The sequence below is a fragment of the Rattus norvegicus genome, chromosome 13 (assembly GCF_036323735.1).
Source record: "Rattus norvegicus strain BN/NHsdMcwi chromosome 13, GRCr8, whole genome shotgun sequence".
NCBI classification, from domain to species: Eukaryota; Metazoa; Chordata; class Mammalia; order Rodentia; family Muridae; genus Rattus; species Rattus norvegicus.
The window spans coordinates 85,880,336-85,904,591 of NC_086031.1; the positions used below are offsets into that span (position 1 = coordinate 85,880,336).

The window sequence follows — 24,256 nt, forward strand, 5'->3', positions numbered from 1 at the left end:
AAACCCGGCGTCAACACCAGGACCCCGACCCGCAGCCCCGCCAGACCACCGTGTCGCCGGACCCCTGTCCCCGCCGGGCTGGAGACCCGGCCTCTAAGCCACCGGTGCCGAGTGCGAGTGGTTGCGGGCAACACTCGCCGTGTCAGGACGAGAGGCTGGTGCCACACACCCGGGCCGCCCTGCGTGCTGTGGGGACAGACAGGGGGCCTGCAGGCCGGGGATCCGGCCCGGGACCTGGAGGTACTCTGGCGCCTAGCAGCGTCCCGTCGTCGGTGCTCTTCTGGCAAGGTAAAGTTCGGCGGGCGAGGCCCGCAGCTCGAGCACCCAGACGCGGCCAGACGAGGCCAGACGGGCGCCTGCCCCGGCGCGCCGTCCGCTGAAGCCCGCTTGCGCGCGCCTGGGCGCCGGTCGCCGGTCGCCTGCGAGGCGAGCGGTCTACGCCCCAGACCTGCTGTCAGGATGGCCGAGCGGTCTAAGGCGCTGCGTTCAGGTCGCAGTCTCCCCTGGAGGCGTGGGTTCGAATCCCACTCCTGACAAGCTTGCCTTTTGACACTCCACCGCACTCCATCCCACCGCGAAAGACCCGACTCCGAAGCCTTCCCTCACAGACCTGGATCTGCACGAGAGCCCTCCCCTCAACACCAACCAACCAACCTCTGCCGTTGGGGAGCGGGGGCGGGGGGTGGTCGTGTTGCGTCGGGTGGGAGAAGGTCGAGTGAGTAGGAGATAGGACCTGAGCACCCGGGTGACCAGCCAGCCGGGTGCCAGCGCCTTCTGTCCACAGCAAACCTCTGGGGGCCCCGAGTTTCAATCCAGCACACCGAAGCCCTGGCCTCCTCGAAGGACCCTGTGCCCGCACTACAACAAGCTCTCCTCGCTCGCTCGCTCGCTCGCTCGCTTCCCACGAGTGTGCACACACCAGACTCGCGCCAGGAGCGCGCGTAGGAGCGCGCCAGATACGTGCCAGTCAGTGGCTTCCAGGCGAGGCGAGGTACACACCCCACGACCTCAGCTAGAGGCCTGGACACTCCTCGTCCCCTCTGTCTGACCCAATTGGCCTCTCCTGACCGCTGATCCATCCATCTTTCCACCCATGCATCATTCCATCCATGAGTCCTTCCGAACAACCAGATATCCAACAATGGAACCGTCCGACCGACCGTCCGTCCGTCTGTCCGTCCCTGCGTGCATCCACGCAAACAAAGGTCCATCCATGTATCTATCCATCGATCCATCGATCCATGCATCGATCCATGCATCGATCCATGCATCCATCCATCCATCCATCCATCCATCCATCCATCCATCCATCCATCCAGGCGGGCAGCCAGCATTCGGAGCTGGGGTTCCTGGAGTGGCAGCAAGGGCAGGCTGTGAGAGCATCAGGTAGTAAGTGTGTTCAGGGCATGGGTGGTTCAGTGGTAGAATTCTCGCCTGCCACGCGGGAGGCCCGGGTTCGATTCCCGGCCCATGCAGAGTCCAGTCCCTTTTGGTCCTCACGCGCACCTTCCCTTCGCCCACCCTGGGCCGCACAGGGACAATCAATCACAGGACACTCCAGTGGGTCAACTCTACAGTGCTGCCAAACACCGCTTCACTTCTCCTATCTGTGTCTTCAGTGTGCCACAGCACCACTGTCCCGCGCCCTCCAACCTACACACTCACCTGTGCACATCTCTCACTTTGCCATCCCATACACTCCTCCCTCTCTGCTCAGTCGATGCACTCCGCGCCTAAGCGCCTAAGCGCCTTCGTGCCTGTGCACAGAAACACAGAGAGGGAGAGAGAGAGACTGTCTCTTCCCAGAGAAACTGTTCTCTCTCTCTTTTCTCTCTCTCTCTCTCTCTCTCTCTCTCTCTCTCTCTCTCTCTCTCTCTCACACACACACACACACACACACACACACACACACAGATATGGAAGAAGGGAAGACAGACACAGAATACTCCCTCCCATGCGCGCCCATGCCCTTAGATTCCCTCATTCAGAGAGAAGAGTAAGAGAGAGACATAGAGGAAGAGAGGCACACACAAAGAGCACACACAGAGAGAAACGAAAGAAAGAGGGACAAACACACACTCGCCTGCGCACGCACGCATAACACGGACTCCAGAGGCACAAGGGCACACAGTTGATTCCATGTTCCTCCATGCTAAGCCCTCCCTCACTGAACGGTCCCTCAGTGACCAATACTGATGTGTACCCATGGTTGTTATGCTGCTGCTGCTGCTGCTGCTGCTGCTGCTGCTGCTGCTGCTGCTGCTGCTGCTGCCGCCGCCACCGCCAGTGGGAATGGTGATGATGATGATGGGCTTGGTGGAACAGGCTGCTTGACCCATCTCCAGGGTCCTATACCCATTTTTGAGTAAAGATCAGAACCAAAACTTAATTGTGCTGGCTCTTGTTGTGATCAACCTCTGTGACCGAAGGTAAATTGGGGCGAGAATGGCTTATTTCTTCTTATAGCTCATGAGTACCACCCTGGGAGAAGTGGGGAGGACTGGAGGCGGGAGGGGGTTTGTTGGTATGGGTGGTGTGGTGTGAAGGATCTGAGGGCTTCGTGGTTGGAGGAACTTATGCAGAAGCTGTGCATGAGTTCAGCCTCTTCATTCTCTTATCCACCCCAGGACCACCTGCCTGGCGATTGGCACCATTCAGCCATCCCAGCCCATCCCCACCCCCTCTCTCCTGCTGGTCACTTGGGTATCCAGACAGCCATATCCCCCAAACTTGACTATACCCAGCACCTGAGGAGGGAATCTCCCCGATTCAAAGTCCCTCTTCCCAGATGTGCGCTGGTTTATGCCAACTTGACCAGAACAGACCAGCACAGTTGACCCCCTTCCAACCTGGCACACAAACGGTTCCCTCATTGAGCCAGAACCTTTTCTTTCCTGCTCTGCCCCAGGAGCTCATCTGAATGCGATCCTCACCATATGAATATGCGCGACCTTTGTCCAACAGTCTATAACCATTCAAACCTTCAAGATCGTCTCCTTAAAACACCCAGAGACTCTTATCGAGGTCAAAGCCCCAATCCCTCCTCAAACCCCTAGTAGTTTAACTGTGTAGACTGTTGGCTCCTTGAATAACATTTTTTTTCCTTTCGAGATAAACACGGAGGGAGCAAAGAAGAATCAGGGTACAGGCACAAAACTAAAAGCAAATCAAAACCGACGTCTAATTCTCAAATCCCATAGTCTCACGTCTTGTTTTCGCTTGCTCTGTTGTGAGCTGCAAAAGGCTCCAAGGGTCCCTTGGAGCATAGGCAGTGTGTCTGTCTGCTGTGGATCCTTTGGCTCCGTGGGCTCCAAGCCAGGCTGCTTCTCTCCTTAGCGGTTGTCCCTCGGTATGGACGTCTCCAAGACTCTCACCTCCAAAGGTGACACAGCCTAGGCTGTGCTCTCTTTAGGGCCTCTGCCCCTGACACGGGGGGGGGGGGAGGGGAGCCAAGCCTGGGCTGCTCCCAGGGACACGGCCCCCCTCCTGTTTTGTGGCTTCTTCTTTCTTCTGCCCTGTTTTTCTTCCACCCTTTCAACACCCTCATACTAGAGAAGAGAGAAAAGGGGTTAAAGAGATAAGGACAGGTTCCCAGAATGAGACCCTGGCCAGGAGGGCAACGTTCTACTTACACTACTTCCCGCTGATTGAGGGAGCCAATTTCTCTGGGACAGTTCAATATTGGTTGTCAGGATTTCCATGTTGTTACTGCTACTTCTACTGCTTCTGCTACGACTGACACTATTGTCCTCCTCCTCCTCGTCCTCTTCCTCCTCTGCCTCCAGCTCTTCCTCCTCTTCCTCCTCCTCCGCCTCGTCCACTTCTTCCTCCTCCTCTTCCTTCTCCCCCTCTTCCTCCACCTCCTCTTCCTCCTCTTTGTTTTCCTGCTGCTCCTCCTCCTCCACCTACTCCTCCTCCTCCCTCTCCTCTTCCTCCTCCTGCTGCTGCGGTTGCTGCTCCCCTTCCTCCACTTTCTCCTCTTCCTCCTCCTCCTTGTCCTCCTCCTCCTCCTCCTCCACCTCATCCTCATCCTCATCCTCATGCCCCTCCTCCTTGGACAAATCCATTGTGCAAAAATATTTCATAAACCTTGATTCCAGAAACAAACAAACAACAACACACCCTGCCTCTTTGGGCCCTAACAGTCGCCCAATATTTCACCAGCTGCCAAAATCCTGCCGGTGCAAGAGCACATCATGGACAGCAGCCCCTTAGCCCCACACCTGGCATGAAAGGGATCTCTCTGGTGGGTTTTTGTTTTTTCTTGTTGTTGTTGTTGTTGTTGTTTTCGGTTTGTTTGTTTGTTTGGTTTTTTTTTTTTTTGGTTCTTGTTGTTGTTGTTTTAGATCCATGATTCCAAAATGGTCACTACACCTTTCTGTGTCACTGGGGCTCCCAGTCCAACTGGTCCTGCACCTTCACTAATGTCCTCTATCAGCTTCCCCTTCCTGGACTCCAGTCCTGCCGAGCATCCCAGCTCCTCACCTGCTCCCAGTGATCCCTCCCTTCATGCGTTCCATCCATCCCAGCCTGGCTGGCTCCTGCACATTCTCAAATGCCTGACTAGCGTGAGATGCAGTCTAGGCACCTATGCAACACAGCATCTGTATGTTGACCTTCAGGAAATACTCCCAGAGGGTTTCACCCGGGTCATGCTGCTGTCTCGTTAATCATGGCTACTTTCTCAGCTCCAGTTGAACAACATCAATGATTGTCCACGCTGAGGCGAGGTCTCACCTTGGTGGATCCAGTCTCCTGCTCATTAGTCACAGATGATTCTCCAGCCCGGGCTGACCTGGAACACAGATTCTTAACTCAGAACACCGAATGGCCCCAGCAGAGTCTATCAGGGACTCCCAAGCTGCCCTCTGAGTGGGTGTGGGATGGGATGAAAATGAAAACAACCTCATGAGCACCACCTCAGTCTGGTCATCTGCATGGCTCTCAAGACTCCCTTCCAAGCTCCCTCAGGAGAGCACAGAGAGCTCGGGACCTCCAACTTGGAGCCTTTCCAGCCCAGAGGTCAAAGTCCCTCCACGATCCCCAAAGAGATAGCTCATCAGGTCTGTCCCAGTAATACCCCACTCCTGGTACCGATTTCAGTCCGAGCTAGACTTTGTAAGCTTGTGATCAGACGCTGTGGCTAAAAGCAACTTGGACAGAGAAGAGTTGATCTCGCCTTAAGGCTGCCACCTAAGTCCCTCCCAGAGGGAAGCCCCAGTAGGAGCCCAGAAGCAGGAAGCCATGCAGAAGTTGTCCGTGGTGGGCTTTTCCCTCCAGGCTGGCTTGCTGCTCCTGCTTTCTTCACAGCTCCAAGAGGAATGTGGATATGCTTTGCAGACAGCACAGACGTCCCGCCTCAACGAACTGAACTGAACCTCCCTCCAACTGCGAGCCCCAGAACATCATACTTATTCATCGTCACACAAAACTTGTTGGATCACTTCTTTTTCCTCTGCCGAGGAGGCTAAAACAGGTTCCCCGCATCCCAAAGCCCCCAGCCCTGTGTACATATTTCATGAAGGAAAACATCAGGTCCCTGCAACTTTCCTCCTAACTGTGTACTGTTGGCAGTACCTACTTGAGAATGCCAAAGGTTCTGGGTGCTCCAGGACCGTCTTGTGACCCCAGAAGTAGCGCCAAAGCTGCAAAGCCCCCTCGGCCAAACAACCACATAGTTGAGAGGAGAGCATCTCCGTCTTCTACAAGGATGTCTTCAGCGTCAAAGAACTTGCTGAAAACAACCGATGCCTACCCTAGAGACAGTGAAAAACAACGATTTCGTTGTTTTTTTTTTGTTGTTTTTTGTTTTTTGTTTTTTGTTTTTTGTTTTACTCTAGGTATCACGAGTGCACCGGAATTCCAGGACGCCAGAAGACCTGCGCGGGAGTGTCAGGTCCTGACTTCAACACCCCAACCCCAACACCCACACCATCGCTACCTTCAGTGGGCTGCTCCGCAGCCAGCCATCGCTGACTGGTCCGGACCCTACCGCGCAGACTTTGCCAGCAGGCGCATGCTAGTGTGATCCTCCTCTGGACGAAGCCCAAGCAGAACAGAGGCACAGGCCGATCTTTGCGATCCGCAAGCTCCCCACTCCCACACCCACCCTCACCCCGTCCCCCCGCCCCTGTTGGGACACCTGCTGGCGAAGGCTTGCCTGCTGTCTGTTTGGCGCAGCCTCCTCCTCTCGCCCGGCGGCTGCCCGGGGACCGGCCGAACAGTCCCTTCCCGGATGCCCTTAGACTCTGGTGCCTCCCGGTGCCCACGAACCGGAACCCTTCAGGTGGCAGAAGTGGGCTGGAGTCCGGTCCGGATAAGCATTGTCTGGGCTGTCCCCAGGATCTGCTGGCACTCTCACAAGGCTGCTAGCCATTGAGGTGGAGCTCAGTCCCCAGCTCAGCGCTCAGAATCCGACACTGTTTCCGCGCTGCCTGGCAGGGTCAAGGCGGAGGGATCCGGGCAGGGAGTGATTACCGGTGTGCCAAGGTTACTTTACTGACTCACATCCGCCACTGCAGCAGGCGACACAAGGGTCCTGAGAAACCGTGGCATTACGACCGCCCGCCACGGCCTCTGCTCGACTTAAACCGCCCTTGGGGGCTTTCTGGGAAATCCTGGCTCGCGACGCCCACTGTCGGTCCCTGGGAAGCTGGGTGCGAGAACCAAGCCAGGTGCTTCTGGCTCTGCCGGGAGCATCTGGTTCTCAATAAAACCTGCCCACAGGAACCCCTTCCGATCCTGCAAACATCCCCCTCTCCGTGCCACCACCACCGCCAAGCCCAGCACCAGCACCGTATTCCATTCACCTATAGATTTTCTACCTCCTAAAGAGTTTACAAGAACATAAAACAAACAAAAAAAATGTGTGTATGTGTGTTCTTCAGTATATACTATCACACATATGTATACATGTTTGTATCTATACATACATCATATATAAACAAGTCTAATGTGCGTGTGTGTGTGTGTGTGTGTGTGTGTGTGTGTGTGTGTGTGTGAAATGAAAGAATTCGCTACCGATGTTTGAACTGGACGCTCCTTTGTGACTATTTCGGAAAGCTCACTGGGACCACCCTGTCATGCACGCGATGCACGCTAGGCGTGTCAATCAGGTGATACAGGTTATGCATTCGAGGTAGGTGCGACAGGAGGAGCGGGCTAGCCAGAGGGTTTGTTGGAGAGGTAAGAGCAGGCGATCAGGAGATGGAGTGGTGTTGAGATTCCCTCGGTGGACGAGTGTTTGTGATCCGGGCGGTGTGTGAGAAAGCTCGGCTTGTGATGGTGGCAGGTGAGAGGTCTGGGCTCCAGGGCAAGCAAGGAGTCTGAGCTGGGGAAGTGCAAAGTTGGCGTGTGGTGTCAGAGAGGCTGGTCCGGGATGTTAAGGTAGGCATGGTGCAGCCAGGGAGACTCTTAGGCAGAAGACCATTTCTGGCAAGACTCTTAGGCAGAAGTACCAGTTCTGTGGTACTGGGTGATGGGTTTCTGGAAAGAAAGAGGAAAAGGGAAAGGGGGTGGAGGGAGAGTGAGACAGAGAGAGAGAGAGAGAGAGAGAGAGAGAGAGAGAGAGAGAGAGAGAGAGAGAGAGAGAGAGAGAGAGAGAGAAATATGGAGGGGAGATGTGGAGTTGTGGTCTTGGTCTGTGTAGCTCATGTACAAACAAAAGGGTCACTCAAAAGGGGTCAGGGTGAGGTGGGAAGTGGAGGGACTAAGAAGAGAGGCTTCCCTGACCGGGAATCGAACCCGGGCCGCGGCGGTGAGAGCGCCGAATCCTAACCACTAGACCACCAGGGAGCGTGGGTCCCATGCTCACGGCTATCAACTCCTGGAAACAGACAGACACACACCCTTTCGGCCACCAGGGCAGACATGCTGCCTGCCTGCCGGCCTGCCCGCCTGCCCGCCTGCCCGTCTCCTCATACCCGGCCGCCTGATGCATGCTAAGGCCTTAGGAGGCTGGCGTTCTCGATTCTCTCTTGGCCCTGGCCCTGGCCCTGGCGCTGGGCTGCCACTTGCCCCCTGGCCTCTGCCGCTTCCACAGCCATCACGGTGCGACTTCGGGGACTAGAAACTTGCCCCTGCCGCTTCTCCTCCCGGTGCCCACTACCTGAAAAGGTCTGGCGCTTTCCGATCTTCCCTGCCTACAGTAGAGCCTGGGCCCAAGCTCGGCGCAGCCAGGCAGGGCCCGGGTGGGCGCGTCCTGGGTGAGGACCTTGGCAAAAGTTGGGCACGCTGCGTTGGCCGGGAATCGAACCCGGGTCAACTGCTTGGAAGGCAGCTATGCTCACCACTATACCACCAACGCCGCACAGCCGGACCCACACCCCCACGTCGCCGCCGACTGCCACCACACGGCGCCCAGCGCCCTCGACGCCGCCTACCTCTTACTTGCCTGCGCACCGCACGCACGCACGGGGGACGCCCCAACCACGAACACACCCACGGCTCCTCCTCTCCGCGCTCTTCCTCGGCCTCCCACGCGCGCCTCTCACATGTTCACGCCTTTCCAATGGGGCGCTCCCGTCTCCTGGCTGCTGCAAGACGGCGCGCTAGCCCAGGCCAGTGCGCCAGGGACCGCTCCCGGCAGGCCGCCACCCTGAGCGGCCTGGGCGCCGGTGCAGTCGGCAGAAAAGGGGTTTGAGGGCTCCGGAGAGGCTTTGCTGGAGATTATGGGGCTCGGCGGGCTGACGTGGGTCTGGGTCTGCGCGTGGGGCGTGGGTGGAAGGGCTAGCGCCCGCGGGCCACCTAGATGTCCAAAAAGGACATCATGTCTCCCCGTCGGGGAATCGAACCCCGGTCTCCCGCGTGACAGGCGGGGATACTCACCACTATACTAACGAGGACGACGACAGCCACAAACACACGCACTCCGGCCCGTCTACCACGCCAGGGAAGAACCACAGGCGTCCGTCTCCCCCAACGACCACCTCTTGCTCTGCACTGCACCGCAACCCAAAAGACCCCGAAACCCGGCGTCAACACCAGGACCCCGACCCGCAGCCCCGCCAGACCACCGTGTCGCCGGACCCCTGTCCCCGCCGGGCTGGAGACCCGGCCTCTAAGCCACCGGTGCCGAGTGCGAGTGGTTGCGGGCAACACTCGCCGTGTCAGGACGAGAGGCTGGTGCCACACACCCGGGCCGCCCTGCGTGCTGTGGGGACAGACAGGGGGCCTGCAGGCCGGGGATCCGGCCCGGGACCTGGAGGTACTCTGGCGCCTAGCAGCGTCCCGTCGTCGGTGCTCTTCTGGCAAGGTAAAGTTCGGCGGGCGAGGCCCGCAGCTCGAGCACCCAGACGCGGCCAGACGAGGCCAGACGGGCGCCTGCCCCGGCGCGCCGTCCGCTGAAGCCCGCTTGCGCGCGCCTGGGCGCCGGTCGCCGGTCGCCTGCGAGGCGAGCGGTCTACGCCCCAGACCTGCTGTCAGGATGGCCGAGCGGTCTAAGGCGCTGCGTTCAGGTCGCAGTCTCCCCTGGAGGCGTGGGTTCGAATCCCACTCCTGACAAGCTTGCCTTTTGACACTCCACCGCACTCCATCCCACCGCGAAAGACCCGACTCCGAAGCCTTCCCTCACAGACCTGGATCTGCACGAGAGCCCTCCCCTCAACACCAACCAACCAACCTCTGCCGTTGGGGAGCGGGGGCGGGGGGTGGTCGTGTTGCGTCGGGTGGGAGAAGGTCGAGTGAGTAGGAGATAGGACCTGAGCACCCGGGTGACCAGCCAGCCGGGTGCCAGCGCCTTCTGTCCACAGCAAACCTCTGGGGGCCCCGAGTTTCAATCCAGCACACCGAAGCCCTGGCCTCCTCGAAGGACCCTGTGCCCGCACTACAACAAGCTCTCCTCGCTCGCTCGCTCGCTCGCTCGCTTCCCACGAGTGTGCACACACCAGACTCGCGCCAGGAGCGCGCGTAGGAGCGCGCCAGATACGTGCCAGTCAGTGGCTTCCAGGCGAGGCGAGGTACACACCCCACGACCTCAGCTAGAGGCCTGGACACTCCTCGTCCCCTCTGTCTGACCCAATTGGCCTCTCCTGACCGCTGATCCATCCATCTTTCCACCCATGCATCATTCCATCCATGAGTCCTTCCGAACAACCAGATATCCAACAATGGAACCGTCCGACCGACCGTCCGTCCGTCTGTCCGTCCCTGCGTGCATCCACGCAAACAAAGGTCCATCCATGTATCTATCCATCGATCCATCGATCCATGCATCGATCCATGCATCGATCCATGCATCCATCCATCCATCCATCCATCCATCCTTCCATCCATCCATCCATCCATCCATCCAGGCGGGCAGCCAGCACTCTGGAGCTGGGGTTCCTGGAGTGGCAGCAAGGGCAGGCTGTGAGAGCATCAGGTAGTAAGTGTGTTCAGGGCATGGGTGGTTCAGTGGTAGAATTCTCGCCTGCCACGCGGGAGGCCCGGGTTCGATTCCCGGCCCATGCAGAGTCCAGTCCCTTTTGGTCCTCACGCGCACCTTCCCTTCGCCCACCCTGGGCCGCACAGGGACAATCAATCACAGGACACTCCAGTGGGTCAACTCTACAGTGCTGCCAAACACCGCTTCACTTCTCCTATCTGTGTCTTCAGTGTGCCACAGCACCACTGTCCCGCGCCCTCCAACCTACACACTCACCTGTGCACATCTCTCACTTTGCCATCCCATACACTCCTCCCTCTCTGCTCAGTCGATGCACTCCGCGCCTAAGCGCCTAAGCGCCTTCGTGCCTGTGCACAGAAACACAGAGAGGGAGAGAGAGAGACTGTCTCTTCCCAGAGAAACTGTTCTCTCTCTCTTTTCTCTCTCTCTCTCTCTCTCTCTCTCTCTCTCTCACACACACACACACACACACACACACACACACACACAGATATGGAAGAAGGGAAGACAGACACAGAATACTCCCTCCCATGCGCGCCCATGCCCTTAGATTCCCTCATTCAGAGAGAAGAGTAAGAGAGAGACATAGAGGAAGAGAGGCACACACAAAGAGCACACACAGAGAGAAACGAAAGAAAGAGGGACAAACACACACTCGCCTGCGCACGCACGCATAACACGGACTCCAGAGGCACAAGGGCACACAGTTGATTCCATGTTCCTCCATGCTAAGCCCTCCCTCACTGAACGGTCCCTCAGTGACCAATACTGATGTGTACCCATGGTTGTTATGCTGCTGCTGCTGCTGCTGCTGCTGCTGCTGCTGCTGCTGCTGCTGCTGCTGCTGCTGCCGCCGCCACCGCCAGTGGGAATGATGATGATGATGATGGGCTTGGTGGAACAGGCTGCTTGACCCATCTCCAGGGTCCTATACCCATTTTTGAGTAAAGACCAGAACCAAAACTTAATTGTGCTGGCTCTTGTTGTGATCAACCTCTGTGACCGAAGGTAAATTGGGGCGAGAATGGCTTATTTCTTCTTATAGCTCATGAGTACCACCCTGGGAGAAGTGGGGAGGACTGGAGGCGGGAGGGGGTTTGTTGGTATGGGTGGTGTGGTGTGAAGGATCTGAGGGCTTCGTGGTTGGAGGAACTTATGCAGAAGCTGTGCATGAGTTCAGCCTCTTCATTCTCTTATCCACCCCAGGACCACCTGCCTGGCGATTGGCACCATTCAGCCATCCCAGCCCATCCCCACCCCCTCTCTCCTGCTGGTCACTTGGGGATCCAGACAGCCATATCCCCCAAACTTGACTATACCCAGCACCTGAGGAGGGAATCTCCCCGATTCAAAGTCCCTCTTCCCAGATGTGCGCTGGTTTATGCCAACTTGACCAGAACAGACCAGCACAGTTGACCCCCTTCCAACCTGGCACACAAACGGTTCCCTCATTGAGCCAGAACCTTTTCTTTCCTGCTCTGCCCCAGGAGCTCATCTGAATGCGATCCTCACCATATGAATATGCGCGACCTTTGTCCAACAGTCTATAACCATTCAAACCTTCAAGATCGTCTCCTTAAAACACCCAGAGACTCTTATCGAGGTCAAAGCCCCAATCCCTCCTCAAACCCCTAGTAGTTTAACTGTGTAGACTGTTGGCTCCTTGAATAACATTTTTTTTCCTTTCGAGATAAACACGGAGGGAGCAAAGAAGAATCAGGGTACAGGCACAAAACTAAAAGCAAATCAAAACCGACGTCTAATTCTCAAATCCCATAGTCTCACGTCTTGTTTTCGCTTGCTCTGTTGTGAGCTGCAAAAGGCTCCAAGGGTCCCTTGGAGCATAGGCAGTGTGTCTGTCTGCTGTGGATCCTTTGGCTCCGTGGGCTCCAAGCCAGGCTGCTTCTCTCCTTAGCGGTTGTCCCTCGGTATGGACGTCTCCAAGACTCTCACCTCCAAAGGTGACACAGCCTAGGCTGTGCTCTCTTTAGGGCCTCTGCCCCTGACACGGGGGGGGGGAGGGGAGCCAAGCCTGGGCTGCTCCCAGGGACACGGCCCCCCTCCTGTTTTGTGGCTTCTTCTTTCTTCTGCCCTGTTTTTCTTCCACCCTTTCAACACCCTCATACTAGAGAAGAGAGAAAAGGGGTTAAAGAGATAAGGACAGGTTCCCAGAATGAGACCCTGGCCAGGAGGGCAACGTTCTACTTACACTACTTCCCGCTGATTGAGGGAGCCAATTTCTCTGGGACAGTTCAATATTGGTTGTCAGGATTTCCATGTTGTTACTGCTACTTCTACTGCTTCTGCTACGACTGACACTATTGTCCTCCTCCTCCTCGTCCTCTTCCTCCTCTGCCTCCAGCTCTTCCTCCTCTTCCTCCTCCTCCGCCTCGTCCACTTCTTCCTCCTCCTCTTCCTTCTCCCCCTCTTCCTCCACCTCCTCTTCCTCCTCTTTGTTTTCCTGCTGCTCCTCCTCCTCCACCTACTCCTCCTCCTCCCTCTCCTCTTCCTCCTCCTGCTGCTGCGGTTGCTGCTCCCCTTCCTCCACTTTCTCCTCTTCCTCCTCCTCCTTGTCCTCCTCCTCCTCCTCCTCCACCTCATCCTCATCCTCATCCTCATCCCCCTCCTCCTTGGACAAATCCATTGTGCAAAAATATTTCATAAACCTTGATTCCAGAAACAAACAAACAACAACACACCCTGCCTCTTTGGGCCCTAACAGTCGCCCAATATTTCAGCAGCTGCCAAAATCCTGCCGGTGCAAGAGCACATCATGGACAGCAGCCCCTTAGCCCCACACCTGGCATGAAAGGGATCTCTCTGGTGGGTTTTTGTTTTTTCTTGTTGTTGTTGTTGTTGTTGTTTTCGGTTTGTTTGTTTGTTTGGTTTTTTTTTTTTTTGGTTCTTGTTGTTGTTGTTTTAGATCCATGATTCCAAAATGGTCACTACACCTTTCTGTGTCACTGGGGCTCCCAGTCCAACTGGTCCTGCACCTTCACTAATGTCCTCTATCAGCTTCCCCTTCCTGGACTCCAGTCCTGCCGAGCATCCCAGCTCCTCACCTGCTCCCAGTGATCCCTCCCTTCATGCGTTCCATCCATCCCAGCCTGGCTGGCTCCTGCACATTCTCAAATGCCTGACTAGCGTGAGATGCAGTCTAGGCACCTATGCAACACAGCATCTGTATGTTGACCTTCAGGAAATACTCCCAGAGGGTTTCACCCGGGTCATGCTGCTGTCTCGTTAATCATGGCTACTTTCTCAGCTCCAGTTGAACAACATCAATGATTGTCCACGCTGAGGCGAGGTCTCACCTTGGTGGATCCAGTCTCCTGCTCATTAGTCACAGATGATTCTCCAGCCCGGGCTGACCTGGAACACAGATTCTTAACTCAGAACACCGAATGGCCCCAGCAGAGTCTATCAGGGACTCCCAAGCTGCCCTCTGAGTGGGTGTGGGATGGGATGAAAATGAAAACAACCTCATGAGCACCACCTCAGTCTGGTCATCTGCATGGCTCTCAAGACTCCCTTCCAAGCTCCCTCAGGAGAGCACAGAGAGCTCGGGACCTCCAACTTGGAGCCTTTCCAGCCCAGAGGTCAAAGTCCCTCCACGATCCCCAAAGAGATAGCTCATCAGGTCTGTCCCAGTAATACCCCACTCCTGGTACCGATTTCAGTCCGAGCTAGACTTTGTAAGCTTGTGATCAGACGCTGTGGCTAAAAGCAACTTGGACAGAGAAGAGTTGATCTCGCCTTAAGGCTGCCACCTAAGTCCCTCCCAGAGGGAAGCCCCAGTAGGAGCCCAGAAGCAGGAAGCCATGCAGAAGTTGTCCGTGGTGGGCTTTTCCCTCCAGGCTGGCTTGCTGCTCCTGCTTTCTTCACAGCTCCAAGAGGAATGTGGATATGCTTTGCAGACAGCACAGACGTCCCGCCTCAACGAACTGAACTGAACCTCCCTCCAACTGCGAGCCCCAGAACATCATACTTATTCATCGTCACACAAAACTTGTTGGATCACTTCTTTTTCCTCTGCCGAGGAGGCTAAAACAGGTTCCCCGCATCCCAAAGCCCCCAGCCCTGTGTACATATTTCATGAAGGAAAACATCAGGTCCCTGCAACTTTCCTCCTAACTGTGTACTGTTGGCAGTACCTACTTGAGAATGCCAAAGGTTCTGGGTGCTCCAGGACCGTCTTGTGACCCCAGAAGTAGCGCCAAAGCTGCAAAGCCCCCTCGGCCAAACAACCACATAGTTGAGAGGAGAGCATCTCCGTCTTCTACAAGGATGTCTTCAGCGTCAAAGAACTTGCTGAAAACAACCGATGCCTACCCTAGAGACAGTGAAAAACAACGATTTCGTTGTTTTTTTTTTTGTTGTTGTTTTTTGTTTTTTGTTTTTTGTTTTTTGTTTTACTCTAGGTATCACGAGTGCACCGGAATTCCAGGACGCCAGAAGACCTGCGCGGGAGTGTCAGGTCCTGACTTCAACACCCCAACCCCAACACCCACACCATCGCTACCTTCAGTGGGCTGCTCCGCAGCCAGCCATCGCTGACTGGTCCGGACCCTACCGCGCAGACTTTGCCAGCAGGCGCATGCTAGTGTGATCCTCCTCTGGACGAAGCCCAAGCAGAACAGAGGCACAGGCCGATCTTTGCGATCCGCAAGCTCCCCACTCCCACACCCACCCTCACCCCGTCCCCCCGCCCCTGTTGGGACACCTGCTGGCGAAGGCTTGCCTGCTGTCTGTTTGGCGCAGCCTCCTCCTCTCGCCCGGCGGCTGCCCGGGGACCGGCCGAACAGTCCCTTCCCGGATGCCCTTAGACTCTGGTGCCTCCCGGTGCCCACGAACCGGAACCCTTCAGGTGGCAGAAGTGGGCTGGAGTCCGGTCCGGATAAGCATTGTCTGGGCTGTCCCCAGGATCTGCTGGCACTCTCACAAGGCTGCTAGCCATTGAGGTGGAGCTCAGTCCCCAGCTCAGCGCTCAGAATCCGACACTGTTTCCGCGCTGCCTGGCAGGGTCAAGGCGGAGGGATCCGGGCAGGGAGTGATTACCGGTGTGCCAAGGTTACTTTACTGACTCACATCCGCCACTGCAGCAGGCGACACAAGGGTCCTGAGAAACCGTGGCATTACGACCGCCCGCCACGGCCTCTGCTCGACTTAAACCGCCCTTGGGGGCTTTCTGGGAAATCCTGGCTCGCGACGCCCACTGTCGGTCCCTGGGAAGCTGGGTGCGAGAACCAAGCCAGGTGCTTCTGGCTCTGCTGGGAGCATCTGGTTCTCAATAAAACCTGCCCACAGGAACCCCTTCCGATCCTGCAAACATCCCCCTCTCCGTGCCACCACCACCGCCAAGCCCAGCACCAGCACCGTATTCCATTCACCTATAGATTTTCTACCTCCTAAAGAGTTTACAAGAACATAAAACAAACAAAAAAAATGTGTGTATGTGTGTTCTTCAGTATATACTATCACACATATGTATACATGTTTGTATCTATACATACATCATATATAAACAAGTCTAATGTGCGTGTGTGTGTGTGTGTGTGTGTGTGTGTGTGTGTGTGTGTGAAATGAAAGAATTCGCTACCGATGTTTGAACTGGACGCTCCTTTGTGACTATTTCGGAAAGCTCACTGGGACCACCCTGTCATGCACGCGATGCACGCTAGGCGTGTCAATCAGGTGATACAGGTTATGCATTCGAGGTAGGTGCGACAGGAGGAGCGGGCTAGCCAGAGGGTTTGTTGGAGAGGTAAGAGCAGGCGATCAGGAGATGGAGTGGTGTTGAGATTCCCTCGGTGGACGAGTGTTTGTGATCCGGGCGGTGTGTGAGAAAGCTCGGCTTGTGATGGTGGCAGGTGAGAGGTCTGGGCTCCAGGGCAAGCAAGGAGTCTGAGCTGGGGAAGTGCAAAGTTGGCGTGTGGTGTCAGAGAGGCTGGTCCGGGATGTTAAGGTAGGCATGGTGCAGCCAGGGAGACTCTTAGGCAGAAGACCATTTCTGGCAAGACTCTTAGGCAGAAGTAGCAGTTCTGTGGTACTGGGTGATGGGTTTCTGGAAAGAAAGAGGAAAAGGGAAAGGGGGTGGAGGGAGAGTGAGACAGAGAGAGAGAGAGAGAGAGAGAGAGAGAGAGAGAGAGAGAGAGAGAGAGAGAGAGAGAAATATGGAGGGGAGATGTGGAGTTGTGGTCTTGGTCTGTGTAGCTCATGTACAAACAAAAGGGTCACTCAAAAGGGGTCAGGGTGAGGTGGGAAGTGGAGGGACTAAGGAGAGAGGCTTCCCTGACCGGGAATCGAACCCGGGCCGCGGCGGTGAGAGCGCCGAATCCTAACCACTAGACCACCAGGGAGCGTGGGTCCCATGCTCACGGCTATCAACTCCTGGAAACAGACAGACACACACCCTTTCGGCCACCAGGGCAGACATGCTGCCTGCCTGCCGGCCTGCCCGCCTGCCCGCCTGCCCGTCTCCTCATACCCGGCCGCCTGATGCATGCTAAGGCCTTAGGAGGCTGGCGTTCTCGATTCTCTCTTGGCCCTGGCCCTGGCCCTGGCGCTGGGCTGCCACTTGCCCCCTGGCCTCTGCCGCTTCCACAGCCATCACGGTGCGACTTCGGGGACTAGAAACTTGCCCCTGCCGCTTCTCCTCCCGGTGCCCACTACCTGAAAAGGTCTGGCGCTTTCCGATCTTCCCTGCCTACAGTAGAGCCTGGGCCCAAGCTCGGCGCAGCCAGGCAGGGCCCGGGTGGGCGCGTCCTGGGTGAGGACCTTGGCAAAAGTTGGGCACGCTGCGTTGGCCGGGAATCGAACCCGGGTCAACTGCTTGGAAGGCAGCTATGCTCACCACTATACCACCAACGCCGCACAGCCGGACCCACACCCCCACGTCGCCGCCGACTGCCACCACACGGCGCCCAGCGCCCTCGACGCCGCCTACCTCTTACTTGCCTGCGCACCGCACGCACGCACGGGGGACGCCCCAACCACGAACACACCCACGGCTCCTCCTCTCCGCGCTCTTCCTCGGCCTCCCACGCGCGCCTCTCACATGTTCACGCCTTTCCAATGGGGCGCTCCCGTCTCCTGGCTGCTGCAAGACGGCGCGCTAGCCCAGGCCAGTGCGCCAGGGACCGCTCCCGGCAGGCCGCCACCCTGAGCGGCCTGGGCGCCGGTGCAGTCGGCAGAAAAGGGGTTTGAGGGCTCCGGAGAGGCTTTGCTGGAGATTATGGGGCTCGGCGGGCTGACGTGGGTCTGGGTCTGCGCGTGGGGCGTGGGTGGAAGGGCTAGCGCCCGCGGGCCACCTAGATGTCCAAAAAGGACATCATGTCTCCCCGTCGGGGAATCGAACCCCGGTCTCCCGCGTGACAGGCGGGGATACTCACCACTATACTAACGAGGACGACGACAGCCACAAACACACGCACTCCGGCCCGTCTACCACGCCAGGGAAGAACCACAGGCGTCCGTCTCCCCCAACGACCACCTCTTGCTCTGCACTGCACCGCAACCCAAAAGACCCCGAAACCCGGCGTCAACACCAGGACCCCGACCCGCAGCCCCGCCAGACCACCGTGTCGCCGGACCCCTGTCCCCGCCGGGCTGGAGACCCGGCCTCTAAGCCACCGGTGCCGAGTGCGAGTGGTTGCGGGCAACACTCGCCGTGTCAGGACGAGAGGCTGGTGCCACACACCCGGGCCGCCCTGCGTGCTGTGGGGACAGACAGGGGGCCTGCAGGCCGGGGATCCGGCCCGGGACCTGGAGGTACTCTGGCGCCTAGCAGCGTCCCGTCGTCGGTGCTCTTCTGGCAAGGTAAAGTTCGGCGGGCGAGGCCCGCAGCTCGAGCACCCAGACGCGGCCAGACGAGGCCAGACGGGCGCCTGCCCCGGCGCGCCGTCCGCTGAAGCCCGCTTGCGCGCGCCTGGGCGCCGGTCGCCGGTCGCCTGCGAGGCGAGCGGTCTACGCCCCAGACCTGCTGTCAGGATGGCCGAGCGGTCTAAGGCGCTGCGTTCAGGTCGCAGTCTCCCCTGGAGGCGTGGGTTCGAATCCCACTCCTGACAAGCTTGCCTTTTGACACTCCACCGCACTCCATCCCACCGCGAAAGACCCGACTCCGAAGCCTTCCCTCACAGACCTGGATCTGCACGAGAGCCCTCCCCTCAACACCAACCAACCAACCTCTGCCGTTGGGGAGCGGGGGCGGGGGGTGGTCGTGCTGCGTCGGGTGGGAGAAGGTCGAGTGAGTAGGAGATAGGACCTGAGCACCCGGGTGACCAGCCAGCCGGGTGCCAGCGCCTTCTGTCCACAGCAAACCTCTGGGGGCCCCGAGTTTCAATCCAGCACACCGAAGCCCTGGCCTCCTCGAAGGACCCTGTGCCCGCACTACAACAAGCTCTCCTCGCTCGCTCGCTCGCTCGCTCGCTTCCCACGAGTGTGCACACACCAGACACGCGCCAGGAGCGCGCGTAGGAGCGCGCCAGATACGTGCCAGTCAGTGGCTTCCAGGCGAGGCGAGGTACACACCCCACGACCTCAGCTAGAGGCCTGGACACTCCTCGTCCCCTCTGTCTGACCCAATTGGCCTCTCCTGACCGCTGATCCATCCATCTTTCCACCCATGCATCATTCCATCCATGAGTCCTTCCGAACAACCAGATATCCAACAATGGAACCGTCCGACCGACCGTCCGTCCGTCTGTCCGTCCCTGCGTGCATCCACGCAAACAAAGGTCCATCCATGTATCTATCCATCGATCCATCGATCCATGCATCGATCCATGCATCCATCCATCCATCCATCCATCCATCCATCCATCCTTCCATCCATCCATCCATCCATCCATCCAGGCGGGCAGCCAGCACTCTGGAGCTGGGGTTCCTGGAGTGGCAGCAAGGGCAGGCTGTGAGAGCATCAGGTAGTAAGTGTGTTCAGGGCATGGGTGGTTCAGTGGTAGAATTCTCGCCTGCCACGCGGGAGGCCCGGGTTCGATTCCCGGCCCATGCAGAGTCCAGTCCCTTTTGGTCCTCACGCGCACCTTCCCTTCGCCCACCCTGGGCCGCACAGGGACAATCAATCACAGGACACTCCAGTGTGTCAACTCTACAGTGCTGCCAAACACCGCTTCACTTCTCCTATCTGTGTCTTCAGTGTGCCACAGCACCACTGTCCCGCGCCCTCCAACCTACACACTCACCTGTGCACATCTCTCACTTTGCCATCCCATACACTCCTCCCTCTCTGCTCAGTCGATGCACTCCGCGCCTAAGCGCCTAAGCGCCTTCGTGCCTGTGCACAGAAACACAGAGAGGGAGAGAGAGAGACTGTCTCTTCCCAGAGAAACTGTTCTCTCTCTCTTTTCTCTCTCTCTCTCTCTCTCTCTCTCTCTCTCTCTCTCTCTCTCTCTCTCTCACACACACACACACACACACACACACACACACAGATATGGAAGAAGGGAAGACAGACACAGAATACTCCCTCCCATGCGCGCCCATGCCCTTAGATTCCCTCATTCAGAGAGAAGAGTAAGAGAGAGACATAGAGGAAGAGAGGCACACACAAAGAGCACACACAGAGAGAAACGAAAGAAAGAGGGACAAACACACACTCGCCTGCGCACGCACGCATAACACGGACTCCAGAGGCACAAGGGCACACAGTTGATTCCATGTTCCTCCATGCTAAGCCCTCCCTCACTGAACGGTCCCTCAGTGACCAATACTGATGTGTACCCATGGTTGTTATGCTGCTGCTGCTGCTGCTGCTGCTGCTGCTGCCGCCGCCACCGCCAGTGGGAATGGTGATGATGATGATGGGCTTGGTGGAACAGGCTGCTTGACCCATCTCCAGGGTCCTATACCCATTTTTGAGTAAAGATCAGAACCAAAACTTAATTGTGCTGGCTCTTGTTGTGATCAACCTCTGTGACCGAAGGTAAATTGGGGCGAGAATGGCTTATTTCTTCTTATAGCTCATGAGTACCACCCTGGGAGAAGTGGGGAGGACTGGAGGCGGGAGGGGGTTTGTTGGTATGGGTGGTGTGGTGTGAAGGATCTGAGGGCTTCGTGGTTGGAGGAACTTATGCAGAAGCTGTGCATGAGTTCAGCCTCTTCATTCTCTTATCCACCCCAGGACCACCTGCCTGGCGATTGGCACCATTCAGCCATCCCAGCCCATCCCCACCCCCTCTCTCCTGCTGGTCACTTGGGTATCCAGACAGCCATATCCCCCAAACTTGACTATACCCAGCACCTGAGGAGGGAATCTCCCCGATTCAAAGTCCCTCTTCCCAGATGTGCGCTGGTTTATGCCAACTTGACCAGAACAGACCAGCACAGTTGACCCCCTTCCAACCTGGCACACAAACGGTTCCCTCATTGAGCCAGAACCTTTTCTTTCCTGCTCTGCCCCAGGAGCTCATCTGAATGCGATCCTCACCATATGAATATGCGCGACCTTTGTCCAACAGTCTATAACCATTCAAACCTTCAAGATCGTCTCCTTAAAACACCCAGAGACTCTTATCGAGGTCAAAGCCCCAATCCCTCCTCAAACCCCTAGTAGTTTAACTGTGTAGACTGTTGGCTCCTTGAATAACATTTTTTTTCCTTTCGAGATAAACACGGAGGGAGCAAAGAAGAATCAGGGTACAGGCACAAAACTAAAAGCAAATCAAAACCGACGTCTAATTCTCAAATCCCATAGTCTCACGTCTTGTTTTCGCTTGCTCTGTTGTGAGCTGCAAAAGGCTCCAAGGGTCCCTTGGAGCATAGGCAGTGTGTCTGTCTGCTGTGGATCCTTTGGCTCCGTGGGCTCCAAGCCAGGCTGCTTCTCTCCTTAGCGGCTGTCCCTCGGTATGGACGTCTCCAAGACTCTCACCTCCAAAGGTGACACAGCCTAGGCTGTGCTCTCTTTAGGGCCTCTGCCCCTGACACGGGGGGGGGGGGAGGGGAGCCAAGCCTGGGCTGCTCCCAGGGACACGGCCCCCCTCCTGTTTTGTGGCTTCTTCTTTCTTCTGCCCTGTTTTTCTTCCACCCTTTCAACACCCTCATACTAGAGAAGAGAGAAAAGGGGTTAAAGAGATAAGGACAGGTTCCCAGAATGAGACCCTGGCCAGGAGGGCAACGTTCTACTTACACTACTTCCCGCTGATTGAGGGAGCCAATTTCTCTGGGACAGTTCAATATTGGTTGTCAGGATTTCCATGTTGTTACTGCTACTTCTACTGCTTCTGCTACGACTGACACTATTGTCCTCCTCCTCCTCGTCCTCTTCCTCCTCTGACTCCAGCTCTTCCTCCTCTTCCTCCTCCTCCGCCTCGTCCACTTCTTCCTCCTCCTCTTCCTTCTCCCCCTCTTCCTCCACCTCCTCTTCCTCCTCTTTGTTTTCCTGCTGCTCCTCCTCCTCCACCTACTCCTCCTCCTCCCTCTCCTCTTCCTCCTCCTGCTGCTGCGGTTGCTGCTCCCCTTCCTCCACTTTCTCCTCTTCCTCCTCCTCCTTGTCCTCCTCCTCCTCCTCCTCCACCTCATCCTCATCCTCATCCTCATCCCCCTCCTCCTTGGACAAATCCATTGTGCAAAAATATTTCATAAACCTTGATTCCAGAAACAAACAAACAACAACACACCCTGCCTCTTTGGGCCCTAACAGTCGCCCAATATTTCAGCAGCTGCCAAAATCCTGCCGGTGCAAGAGCACATCATGGACAGCAGCCCCTTAGCCCCACACCTGGCATGAAAGGGATCTCTCTGGTGGGTTTTTGTTTTTTCTTGTTGTTGTTGTTGTTGTTGTTTTCGGTTTGTTTGTTTGTTTGGTTTTTTTTTTTTGGTTCTTGTTGTTGTTGTTTTAGATCCATGATTCCAAAGTGGTCACTACACCTTTCTGTGTCACTGGGGCTCCCAGTCCAACTGGTCCTGCACCTTCACTAATGTCCTCTATCAGCTTCCCCTTCCTGGACTCCAGTCCTGCCGAGCATCCCAGCTCCTCACCTGCTCCCAGTGATCCCTCCCTTCATGCGTTCCATCCATCCCAGCCTGGCTGGCTCCTGCACATTCTCAAATGCCTGACTAGCGTGAGATGCAGTCTAGGCACCTATGCAACACAGCATCTGTATGTTGACCTTCAGGAAATACTCCCAGAGGGTTTCACCCGGGTCATGCTGCTGTCTCGTTAATCATGGCTACTTTCTCAGCTCCAGTTGAACAACATCAATGATTGTCCACGCTGAGGCGAGGTCTCACCTTGGTGGATCCAGTCTCCTGCTCATTAGTCACAGATGATTCTCCAGCCCGGGCTGACCTGGAACACAGATTCTTAACTCAGAACACCGAATGGCCCCAGCAGAGTCTATCAGGGACTCCCAAGCTGCCCTCTGAGTGGGTGTGGGATGGGATGAAAATGAAAACAACCTCATGAGCACCACCTCAGTCTGGTCATCTGCATGGCTCTCAAGACTCCCTTCCAAGCTCCCTCAGGAGAGCACAAAGAGCTCGGGACCTCCAACTTGGAGCCTTTCCAGCCCAGAGGTCAAAGTCCCTCCACGATCCCCAAAGAGATAGCTCATCAGGTCTGTCCCAGTAATACCCCACTCCTGGTACCGATTTCAGTCCGAGCTAGACTTTGTAAGCTTGTGATCAGACGCTGTGGCTAAAAGCAACTTGGACAGAGAAGAGTTGATCTCGCCTTAAGGCTGCCACCTAAGTCCCTCCCAGAGGGAAGCCCCAGTAGGAGCCCAGAAGCAGGAAGCCATGCAGAAGTTGTCCGTGGTGGGCTTTTCCCTCCAGGCTGGCTTGCTGCTCCTGCTTTCTTCACAGCTCCAAGAGGAATGTGGATATGCTTTGCAGACAGCACAGACGTCCCGCCTCAACGAACTGAACTGAACCTCCCTCCAACTGCGAGCCCCAGAACATCATACTTATTCATCGTCACACAAAACTTGTTGGATCACTTCTTTTTCCTCTGCCGAGGAGGCTAAAACAGGTTCCCCGCATCCCAAAGCCCCCAGCCCTGTGTACATATTTCATGAAGGAAAACATCAGGTCCCTGCAACTTTCCTCCTAACTGTGTACTGTTGGCAGTACCTACTTGAGAATGCCAAAGGTTCTGGGTGCTCCAGGACCGTCTTGTGACCCCAGAAGTAGCGCCAAAGCTGCAAAGCCCCCTCGGCCAAACAACCACATAGTTGAGAGGAGAGCATCTCCGTCTTCTACAAGGATGTCTTCAGCGTCAAAGAACTTGCTGAAAACAACCGATGCCTACCCTAGAGACAGTGAAAAACAACGATTTCGTTGTTTTTTTTTTTTGTTGTTTTTTGTTGTTGTTTTTTGTTTTTTGTTTTTTGTTTTTTGTTTTACTCTAGGTATCACGAGTGCACCGGAATTCCAGGACGCCAGAAGACCTGCGCGGGAGTGTCAGGTCCTGACTTCAACACCCCAACCCCAACACCCACACCATCGCTACCTTCAGTGGGCTGCTCCGCAGCCAGCCATCGCTGACTGGTCCGGACCCTACCGCGCAGACTTTGCCAGCAGGCGCATGCTAGTGTGATCCTCCTCTGGACGAAGCCCAAGCAGAACAGAGGCACAGGCCGATCTTTGCGATCCGCAAGCTCCCCACTCCCACACCCACCCTCACCCCGTCCCCCCGCCCCTGTTGGGACACCTGCTGGCGAAGGCTTGCCTGCTGTCTGTTTGGCGCAGCCTCCTCCTCTCGCCCGGCGGCTGCCCGGGGACCGGCCGAACAGTCCCTTCCCGGATGCCCTTAGACTCTGGTGCCTCCCGGTGCCCACGAACCGGAACCCTTCAGGTGGCAGAAGTGGGCTGGAGTCCGGTCCGGATAAGCATTGTCTGGGCTGTCCCCAGGATCTG

General features: G+C 56.6%; 12 non-coding genes across 12 annotated transcripts; 6 read left to right on the forward strand and 6 right to left on the reverse strand.

Moving 5' to 3' along the window:
* Nucleotides 1-453: 453 nt before the first annotated feature.
* On the forward strand, nt 454-536 carry Trnal-cag12 (transfer RNA leucine (anticodon CAG) 12). The gene has a single exon. It is a non-coding gene; the product is annotated as a tRNA-Leu (tRNA).
* An 868-nt stretch (nt 537-1,404) lies between these two features.
* Nucleotides 1,405-1,475, forward strand: Trnag-gcc6 (transfer RNA glycine (anticodon GCC) 6). Its single transcript has one exon. It is a non-coding gene; the product is annotated as a tRNA-Gly (tRNA).
* Nucleotides 1,476-7,722: 6,247 nt separating this feature from the next.
* Nucleotides 7,723-7,794, reverse strand: Trnae-cuc13 (transfer RNA glutamic acid (anticodon CUC) 13). Its single transcript has one exon. It is a non-coding gene; the product is annotated as a tRNA-Glu (tRNA).
* Nucleotides 7,795-8,233: 439 nt separating this feature from the next.
* Trnag-ucc (transfer RNA glycine (anticodon UCC)) lies at nt 8,234-8,305 on the reverse strand. The gene has a single exon. It is a non-coding gene; the product is annotated as a tRNA-Gly (tRNA).
* Nucleotides 8,306-8,771: 466 nt separating this feature from the next.
* On the reverse strand, nt 8,772-8,843 carry Trnad-guc (transfer RNA aspartic acid (anticodon GUC)). Its single transcript has one exon. It is a non-coding gene; the product is annotated as a tRNA-Asp (tRNA).
* Nucleotides 8,844-9,418: 575 nt separating this feature from the next.
* On the forward strand, nt 9,419-9,501 carry Trnal-cag14 (transfer RNA leucine (anticodon CAG) 14). Its single transcript has one exon. It is a non-coding gene; the product is annotated as a tRNA-Leu (tRNA).
* An 877-nt stretch (nt 9,502-10,378) lies between these two features.
* Nucleotides 10,379-10,449, forward strand: Trnag-gcc (transfer RNA glycine (anticodon GCC)). Its single transcript has one exon. It is a non-coding gene; the product is annotated as a tRNA-Gly (tRNA).
* Nucleotides 10,450-16,671: 6,222 nt separating this feature from the next.
* Nucleotides 16,672-16,743, reverse strand: Trnae-cuc (transfer RNA glutamic acid (anticodon CUC)). The gene has a single exon. It is a non-coding gene; the product is annotated as a tRNA-Glu (tRNA).
* A 439-nt stretch (nt 16,744-17,182) lies between these two features.
* Trnag-ucc9 (transfer RNA glycine (anticodon UCC) 9) lies at nt 17,183-17,254 on the reverse strand. The gene has a single exon. It is a non-coding gene; the product is annotated as a tRNA-Gly (tRNA).
* A 466-nt stretch (nt 17,255-17,720) lies between these two features.
* On the reverse strand, nt 17,721-17,792 carry Trnad-guc16 (transfer RNA aspartic acid (anticodon GUC) 16). The gene has a single exon. It is a non-coding gene; the product is annotated as a tRNA-Asp (tRNA).
* Nucleotides 17,793-18,367: 575 nt separating this feature from the next.
* On the forward strand, nt 18,368-18,450 carry Trnal-cag (transfer RNA leucine (anticodon CAG)). The gene has a single exon. It is a non-coding gene; the product is annotated as a tRNA-Leu (tRNA).
* An 873-nt stretch (nt 18,451-19,323) lies between these two features.
* On the forward strand, nt 19,324-19,394 carry Trnag-gcc12 (transfer RNA glycine (anticodon GCC) 12). The gene has a single exon. It is a non-coding gene; the product is annotated as a tRNA-Gly (tRNA).
* Nucleotides 19,395-24,256: the final 4,862 nt, after the last annotated feature.